At 42.7% G+C, this 8,396-nt stretch overlaps 1 pseudogene; it reads left to right on the top strand.

Annotated features, from left to right (window-relative positions):
- Positions 1-5,750: 5,750 nt before the first annotated feature.
- On the top strand, positions 5,751-6,797 carry LOC114207154 (glyceraldehyde-3-phosphate dehydrogenase pseudogene; annotated as a pseudogene).
- The last annotated feature ends 1,599 nt before the right edge of the window (positions 6,798-8,396 follow it).

Genomic DNA, 8,396 nt, shown 5'->3' with positions numbered 1-8,396 from the left:
TTCCTAGAGATGTATCAACTACCAAAATTGAACCAGGAAGAAATAGAAAACCTGAACAGACCTATAACCACTAAGGAAATCGAAGCAGTCATCAAAAATCTCCCAACAAACAAAAGCCCAGGGCCAGATGTCTTCCCAGGGGAATTCTACAAAACATTTAAAGGAGAATTAATACCTATTCTCCTGAAACTGTTCCAAAAAATAGAAATGGAAGGAAAACTTCCAAACTCATTTTATGAGGCCACCATTACCTTGATCCCCAAACCAGACAAAGACCCCATCAAAAAGGAGAATTACAGACCAATATCCTTGATGAACATGGATGCAAAAATTCTCACCAAAATACTAGCCAATAGGGTCCAACAGTACATTAAAAGGATTATTCACCATGACCAAGTGGGATTTATCCCTGGGCTGCAAGGTTGGTTCAACATCCGCAAATCAATCAACGTGATACAATACATTAACAAAAGAAAGAACAAGAATCATATGATCCTCTCAATAGATGCAGAAAAAGCATTTGACAAAGTACAGCATCCTTTCTTTTTTTTAATAATTTTTTATTGTTATGTTAATCACCATACATTACATCATTAGTTTTTGATGTAGTGTTCCATGATTCATTGTTTGTGCATAACACCCAGTGCTCCACACAGAATGTGCCCTCCTTAATACCCATCACCAGGCTAACCCATCCCCCAACCCCCCTCCCCTCTAGAACCCTCAGTTTGTTTTTCAGAGTCCATCGTCTCTCATGGTCCGTCTCCCCCTCCGACTTACTCCCCTTCATTCTTCCCCTCCTGCTATCTTCTTCTTCTTTTTTTTCCTTAACATATATTGCATTATTTATTTCAGAAGAACAGATCCATGATTCATCAGTCTTGTACAATTCACAGTGCTCACCATAGCACATACCCTCCCCAATGTCTATCACCCAGCCACCCAATCCCTCCCAGTACAGCATCCTTTCTTGATCAAAACTCTTCGGAGTATAGGGATAGAGGGTACCTACCTCAATATCATAAAAGCCATCTATGAAAAACCTACAGCGAATATCATTCTCAATGGGGAAAAGCTGAGAGCGCTTCCCCTAAGGTCAGGAACGCGGCAGGGATGTCCACTATCACCACTGCTATTCAACATAGTATTAGAAGTCCTAGCCACAGCAATCAGACAACAAAAAGAAATCAAAGGCATCCAAATCGGCAAAGAGGAAGTCAAACTCTCACTCTTTGCAGATGATATGATACTGTATGTGGAAAACCCAAAAGACTCCACCCCAAAACTGCTAGAACTCATACAGGAATTCAGTAAAGTAGCAGGATATAAAATCAATGCACAGAAATCAGTGGCATTCCTATGCACCAACAACAAGACAGAAGAGAGACAAATCAAGGAGTCGATCCCATTTACAATTGCACCCAAAACCATAAGATACCTAGGAATAAATTTAACCAAAGAGGCAAAGGATCTGTACTCAGAAATCTATAAAATACTCATGAAAGAAATTGAAGAAGACACAAAGAAATGGAAAAACGTTCCATGCTCATGGATTGGAAGAACAAACATTGTGAAGATGTCAATGCTACCTAGAGCAATCTACACGTTCAATGCAATCCCCATCAAAATACCATCCACTTTTTTCAAAGAAATGGAACAAATAATCCTAAAATTTGTATGGAACCAGAAGAGACCCCAAATAGCCAGAGGAATGTTGAAAAAGAAAAGCAAAGCTGGCGGCATCACAATTCTGGACTTCCAGCTCTATTACAAAGCTGTCATCATCAAGATAGTATGGTACTGGCACAAAAACAGACACATAGATCAATGGAACAGAATCGAGAGCCCAGAAATGGACCCTCAACTCTATGGTCAACTAATCTTTGACAAAGCAGGAAAGAATGTCCAATGGCAAAAAGACAGTCTCTTCAACAAATGGTGCTGGGAAAATTGGACAGCCACATGCAGAAGAATGAAACTGGACCATTTCCTTACACCACACACAAAAATAGACTCCAAATGGTTGAAAGACCTAAACGTGAGACAGAAGTCCATCAAAATCCTAAAGGAGAACACAGGCAGCAACCTCTTTGACCTCAGCCGCAGCAACTTCTTCCTAGAAACATCGCCAAAGGCAAGGGAAGCAAGGGCAAAAATGAACTATTGGGATTTCATCAAGATAAAAAGCTTTTGCACAGCAAAGAAAACAGTCCACAAAACCAAAAGACAACTGACAGAATGGGAGAAGATATTTGCAAATGACATATCAGATAAAGGGCTAGTATCCAAAATCTATAAAGAACTTATCAAACCCAACACCCAAAGAACAAATAATCCAATCAAGAAATGGGCAGAAGACATGAACAGACATTTTTCCAAAGAAGACATCCAAATGGCCAACGGACACATGAAAAAGTGCTCAACATCAAGCGGCATCAGGGAAATCCAAATCAAAACCTCAATGAGATACTACCTCACACCAGTCAGAATGGCTAAAATTAACAAGTCAGGAAACAACAGATGTTGGCGGGGATGTGAAGAAAGGGGAACCCTCCTACACTGTTGGTGGGAATGCAAGCTGGTGCAACCACTCTAGAAAACAGTATGGAGGTTCCTCAAATAGTTGAAAATAGAGCTAGCATATGATCCAGCAATTGCACTACTGGGTATTTACCACAAAGATACAAATGTAGGGATCTGAAGGGGTACGTGCACCCCAATGTTCATAGCAGCAATGTCCACAATAGCCAAACTGTGGAGAGAGCCAAGATGTCCATCGAGAGATGAATGGATAAAGAAGAGGTGGTATATATACACAATGGAATATTATGCAGCCATAAAAAGGAATGAGCTCTTGCCACTTGCAACAACGTGGATGGAACTGGAGGGTGTTATGCTGAGTGAAATAAGTCAATCAGAGAAAGACATGTATCATATGACCTCACTGATACGAGGAATTCTTAATCTCAGGAAACAAACTGAGGGTTGCTGGAGTGGTGGGGGGTGGGAGGGATGGGGTGGCTGAGTGTTAGACATTGGGGAGGGTATGTGCTATGGTGAGCGCTGTGAATTGTGCAAGACTGTTGAATCACAGATCTGTACTTCTGAAATAAATAATGCAATATATGTTAAGAAAAAAAAAAAGAAAAAGAAGATAGCAGGAGGGGAAGAATGAAGGGGAGTAAGTCGGAGGGGGAGAAGGACCATGAGAGACAATGGACTCTGAAAAACAAACTGAGGGTTCTAGAAGGGAGGGGGTGGAGGGATGGGTTAGCCTGGTGGTGGGTATTAAGGAGGGCACATTCTGTGTGGAGCACTGGGTGTTATGCACAATGAATCATGGAACACTACATCAAAAACTAATGATGTAATGTATGGTGATTAACATAACAATAAAAAATGAAAAAAGAAAAAAAGAAAAGTTCAATCTTTAAAAAGCAGTGTGAATGCAATGTGTTCATTACAGTAATTGGGAACTGTCTGGTTTAAATTTATAGCATCCCTGCCTTTGTTTATCACCTTGTTAAAATAATTGAAGCTGCCTTGATGGCAATGTCAGGTTTTTGATCTGGATTGATGTTATAAACTAGCTTGGGCTTTACAAAAAAAAAAACAACAAACAACAAAAACCCTTGGTTCAGTGAGATAATTCTGCCCTCTAGTGGCTTGATATTGTTTATACATTTAGTGGCAAAAGGATAGTCTACCTGTGCCAGTCACTTTTGATGTTTCAAAGTCCAGACAAGAGCCAAAATATACTTAAGGGCCTTTACTCTCCTGGAACCATTCCCCAGTCTGTTCACTTACACAGAACTTTACCTTCCTGAATGATCTCAGAGGAGAGACACATTTATGTGAGGAAACTGGCTGGTGTGAATGTAAAAGGCATAGTTAAGGGCTGGGGGGAGTGTTTGATAGTGTGAACGGGAAGACTTAAAAATGTTTATGCATCTTCACCCAGTAATTTCACTTTTGGAAACTGTTCCCTAGAAAATAATGCAAGTTACATAAAAATACTTAAAAAAATGTGGGTGCCTGGGTGGTTCAGTAGGTTAAGCATCTGCCTTCAGCTCAGGTCATGATCTCAGGGTACTGGTATCGATCGATCAAGCCCCGCATCAGGCTCCCTGCTCAGCAGCAAGTCGGTTTCTCCCTCTGCCTCTGTGATCGCTTTCGCCCTCTCCCAAATAAATAAATAAAATCTTAAAAAAATAAAATATTTTTAAAAATTTTACATATAACAATGAAAAATCTGAAACAAAGTAAGTGTTTAACAATCAGGGAATTGTGTAGGAAAGGGAGGAAGGGGAAAGAAGGAAAACTGTATTTTTTATACAGTGTATATACATCTATATACTGGACTATTGTGCAGTCGATAAAGGAGTTCCTAAAAATATTTAATGACATGGTTTAACTGTTGATGATACAATGTTTAGTAAAACTCTATCAACGGTGTGATCAAAACTTCAGGATAATATAGATGACCATATATACACACACACAAATAAACAATGACACATAGTTCTCAGGTCACAGTGTGCAGAAAATGTAACTTTTTTTTTAAAACTCAGCTTGATTTTGTTTTAATCCCTCATTTTCCCTGATGGCAGAAAAAGCTAGTCACCCCAGAGTATTCCTCAGTACTCTGTGTTTAAATAATCATTTAAGGATTTACCCCTTCCCTCCCCCTTCCATTAAATTGGCACCTATGTTCACTGGATTTTGGTGTCACAGAGTGAGGAAAGGCTGGTCCTTACCCATCCCCTGTCCTCTCTGTCCTCCATTGGCATAAGTCGAGTCATCACTTGTCTTTGTTTATCTGGTCATTTGCCTGTGCTAGGCTTGCCTCCGCTGTGACATGTGTGGCTTCATCTTGAGTTTTATCTCTGCCTTCTCTATCCCTTTGGAGCAAATGAAACTCTAGGGCACTTTTCCTGCTGGGCCACAGGCAATGTGGGGTGTGGTCTCCTGCTAGACTTGCCTGGTTTTGCCCATTTCTACTCCACTACTGCTGCAACATGTGAGCGTGAGGGACTTCTGTGCCATCGTCACCACCCCCTCAGATTTCCCCAAGAATCAGGATTCAGTTCTCTGCTTCAGGTCCCAACCCCATCCCTCTAGGACTTCCATCATTCCACAAAGTACGGAAGTGTCCCTGAGACCGACACCAACACCAAACCCAGTCATACCTCGCAAGTCTCTCCTTCCTCAGCTGTGACTTTTCTATCAAATTCATGGCAGGAAAATTGGCTCTTACTTCACTCATGCTTCCACAGCCTATTATTTATAAAAATAAAATTAAGTTTTTGTCCCCCCAGGCAAACTTGGAGACTCGGAAATCCTTTTTCTCTAAGTAATGTCTCTTCCAGGAATTTCAAGTCTATTTAGAAAACGTAAATGCTGACAATTGCCTCCCTCCTTTCTCTTTGCATTCCTGTTGTAACCTTACTCTAAGTGCACACAGAAAAGTTTTGCTGGTGATTGAACAACGGAGGAAGGATGGGAGTAAAAAGGAATGAATACATACATACATGCTCATATATATATGCATATGTAAGTATACACATTCATACAAAGAGTAGAGAAATCAATTCAATGAAAGGTTTCAGTGGTTATTTATGCATTATACTTTCTTTTTTATAACTTTCCATATTTTCTGAATTTCTAGAAAAAACTTATTCTATACCATCAGAAAAAGGAAATTATAGGCTCTCTGCTCCTCCCCGTTCGACAGACAGCCGCGAATTCTGGTGCAGTGCCAGCCGTGTCCCTGAGACACGATGGTGAAGGTCGGAGTGAACGGATTTGGCCGTATTGGGCGCCTGGTCACCAGGGCTGCTTTTAACTCTGGCAAAGTGGATATTGTCGCCATCAATGATCCCTTCATTGACCTCAACTACATGGTCTACATGTTCCAGTATGATTCCACCCATGGCAAATTCCACGGTACAGTCAAGGCTGAGAACGGGAAGCTTGTCATCAATGGAAAGTCCATCTCCATCTTCCAGGAGCGAGATCCCGCCAACATCAAGTGGGGTGATGCTGGTGCTGAGTATGTTGTGGAGTCCACTGGGGTCTTCACCACCATGGAGAAGGCTGGGGCCCACTTGAAGGGCGGGGCCAAGAGGGTCATCATCTCTGCTCCCTCTGCCGACGCCCCCATGTTCGTGATGGGTGTGAACCACGAGAAGTATGACAACTCCCTCAAGATTGTCAGCAATGCCTCCTGCACCACCAACTGCTTGGCTCCTCTGGCCAAGGTCATCCATGACAACTTCGGCATCGTGGAGGGACTCATGACCACCGTCCATGCCATCACTGCCACCCAGAAGACCGTGGACGGTCCCTCTGGGAAGCTGTGGTGTGACGGCCGAGGGGCTGCCCAGAACATCATCCCTGCTTCCATTGGTGCTGCCAAGGCTGTGGGCAAGGTCATCCCTGAGCTGAACGGGAAGCTCACTGGCATGGCCTTCCGTGTCCCCACCCCCAACGTGTCTGTCGTGGATCTGACCTGCCGCCTGGAGAAAGCTGCCAAATATGATGACATCAAGAAGGTGGTGAAGCAGGCGTCAGAGGGCCCCCTCAAGGGCATCCTGGGGTACACTGAGGACCAGGTCGTCTCCTGCGACTTCAACAGTGACATCCACTCCTCCACCTTCGATGCCGGGGCTGGCATTGCTCTCAACGACCACTTTGTCAAGCTCATTTCCTGGTATGACAATGAATTCGGCTACAGCAACTGGGTGGTGGACCTTATGGTCCACATGGCCTCCAAGGAGTAAGAGCCCCCTGGACCACCAGCCCCAGCGAGAGCAAGAGGAAGAGAGAGGCCCTCAGCTGCTGGGGAGTCCCTGCCCCAACTTATCCCGCAAAACACTGAGAATCTCCCGACCTCCACCGTTTCCATCCCAGACCCCCTGAAGAAGGGGAGGGGCTTGGGGAGCCCTACCTTGTCATGTACCATCAATAAAGTATACTGTACCCAGCCAAAAAAAAAAAAAAAAGAAAAAGAAAAAGGAAATTATATATAAGAAGGGAAATAAACAAGGTCTCTGGCTCCCAGCATCTCCACCACAGCAAAGGACAGGGGAATAGAGGACCTAAGCCTTCCACTGGCCCCAGTCAAAGCTCTCCTCTCCTCAGTCTCTGGGTTACTTGATCTTTCACCGCACTGACCACTGTTCTTGGGATCCACTTCTTCCTTGGCTTTCCGAGCACCAAGCTCTCTTAGCAATTTTTTTTTCCAGTTCTCTGATGCATCAAAAACCTAGACCTCAAGTCTGAGTCTGATGCTATAATGGAATGAAACTTTTGGGGCTCCTGGAAGGGGAAGAGGGTAATTTGCATGAAGGAGTAATGTCAAAATTTATGGCCAGAGGATGTACTGTGGTAAAATAAATATAAATACCACACATTGACTTGAATCTGACAGGCTTGGGACGACTTTGACCCATATGGCAAAAGTGACATTAAAGGCTCAAGACTTACAAGATTGGTGTGGCTCTCTCCTCCTGTCACATAAAACCTTTCCTCTAGGAGCCCTGAGCCACCATATAAAAAATGAACTAGTCCAAGAGCATCCTGCTGGAGGAGCCCAAGCTAACCATGTGGATGTGCCATTTGAAGAGAAATATGATGTGATGGTTGTTGTTTTAAACCACTATGTCTTGGTCAGTTGTTATGCTGCAACAGATAATTAGAACAGCTTCCTTCCTACAAAAGGGGGTTAATACTACTGCAGCTACACAAAGGGAGCTTGTAGTGAGAATTGCAACAAGATTCTATTTTGATTATCTCCATAATATGTTCCAGAATTACTATGGGAGAAGGGCCTTTTTTGTTTTGAAAAATACCTTGATTTGCCAATTAGGAGTGGAAGGTGAGACCCTCAGAGGATGAGTTGACACTGAGAAGTAAAATGATATAACTAAGCCACTCTGAATTGAAAATGGACAGAAATTTGGAAGTAGAGAAGAACAGAGAATAGAAAAGGTAAAGAGAGATAAAGAAGAGAAATCAAGGAGGGACAAGCAACGTGGCCAGAGGCTAGAGCCCAAGTTGCAAAAATGACCAAGAGAAGTTTTTAAGAACATGGGCATCTAACAAATTTGATCTGGTTGAATATTCATGATGAAAATCTCTGAATTTCTTCAGAACTTCCATCAAATTTGCTACCAGTATAGATACCTTTTGTGACTTTAAAAAAAAAAGTAGAAATTAAGAAAAGTGTTTGAGTATCACACGTATGTTGACTTGGTGACAACAGGGACAACAGGTGTCAATTCCTACACTGAACTAATTTAGGATAGCGGTTCCCAACTAGGAGTGATTTTGCTCCCCGCAGGCAACATTTAGAAATGTCTGGAGCCACTTTCGATTGTCATAACTGGGAGAGG

This window comes from Eumetopias jubatus, unplaced genomic scaffold (genome assembly GCF_037043125.1).
Source record: "Eumetopias jubatus isolate StellerSeaLion01/CBP00866 unplaced genomic scaffold, mEumJub1_p1.0 scaffold_1, whole genome shotgun sequence".
NCBI classification, from domain to species: Eukaryota; Metazoa; Chordata; class Mammalia; order Carnivora; family Otariidae; genus Eumetopias; species Eumetopias jubatus.
The sequence above is the reverse complement of the archived record's forward strand: the minus strand, read 5'-3'. Positions and strand labels throughout refer to the sequence as shown.